Here is a 1,481-nt window from a genome sequence, read left to right as displayed (position 1 = left end):
CAGCCATTTATACAAATATAAATTAGCAATATTCTGAAAGTATAATAAGGAACAGGAGTACTTAAACTCTTTTGTTACAAGAATCCATTCAAGAACATGCTGAGTGCTACAGAATTCCTTTTCCAATAACTGATAGTGATCCATAGATTCAATTTATACAAATATTTTTGTGAACACTTACATGAATTGTACATACCTGACTAGCATACTCATTGTATACAAATATTAAAGTGGCTTTGCTTTGGAATATTATTTTTAAAAAGCTTTACTCTGTTGTAATTAACAATTTTAAGAATGTAAGATAATTTTGTATAATGCACTGCACTATATGAGCATATTTTAATAGTTGAAAACTCTGTTTTTAAAAATAAGCTACCTGTACATATGACCAGAAACTTCATTTGTAATGGAGGACTTAATAGCTTATAACTATTGTGATTCAAGTAACTCTCACAACCAGCGAAGTAAAAGATTGCATACGGTGCATGCAGTCTTTTTACTTTACTATTCAGATTTTGCAGCAACAAGTTCATTGAGATCTAGAGATCTTTCTCATACTGACTGGTGAAAGATAGATGATATAATTCTGTCTAGTTAGAAGCAAGAGCAGTCAGAGAACAACATGATGAGGTTTAAAAGTTCATTTCATGGTTCAGCCATTTCAACAAATATAAATTAACAATATTCTAAAAGGGGTAAACAGATTCTTGATTCATGGGTCTTTCTAAGAATCTACTAAAGCATTTGAATTTCAAATACATCTCCAATATATTTGCATATAAATCGTACATTTAAATATTACATGCCTTTAAGGAGGTATTCATGAGCAAGCAAGCTATGGAATTGCTTGTGATCCACAGACTCCGAACTAGAAGGAATTTAGACACTTTGGGTAGCATTGTGTATCACCACCAGAGAGTTACTGTTAAGAATAAAAACTTTTACAAAAAGGAAACCTAAATAGCTGGTTTTAAATGCATGCATGTGTAAAAAGGAAGAACTCCGTAGTCTAAAACCTTGTCCTAGTTTTAAAGTGAAGTGATGACATGTAGTTGTCACGTATTCTTCCCTTGACTCATATCTTGCTGGATGTCATTGGAAAAAATATCCTTAGAAAAACAAAGCAAAACAAAATTGTACATCAAGAGCAACAATGACACATTTGAATAACAGTGATTTATAGATACAAGTGAGACGGGAGTAGATTGAAGACACTTTTTAAATCTTTAACTCCCCATAGTCACTTCCCTGGGAATAAGACGAAGAGATTCTGAAAGATTTTTATTTCTATTTATTTATTTATATTTTGAGTCAGAGTCTCACTCTGTCACCCAGGTTGGAGTGCAGTGGCATGCTCACGGTCACTGCAACCTCTACCTACTGGGTTTAGGTGTTCCTTCAGCTTCAGCCTTCCAAGTAGCTGGAACTATAGGCATGTGTCACCACGCCCAGCTAATTTTTTGATTTATTATAGAGACAAA

Source organism: Carlito syrichta, unplaced genomic scaffold, assembly GCF_000164805.1.
Source record: "Carlito syrichta isolate Samal-C Ts95f unplaced genomic scaffold, Tarsius_syrichta-2.0.1 Scaffold303024, whole genome shotgun sequence".
Taxonomy (NCBI): Eukaryota; Metazoa; Chordata; class Mammalia; order Primates; family Tarsiidae; genus Carlito; species Carlito syrichta.
The sequence above is the reverse complement of the archived record's forward strand: the minus strand, read 5'-3'. Positions refer to the sequence as shown.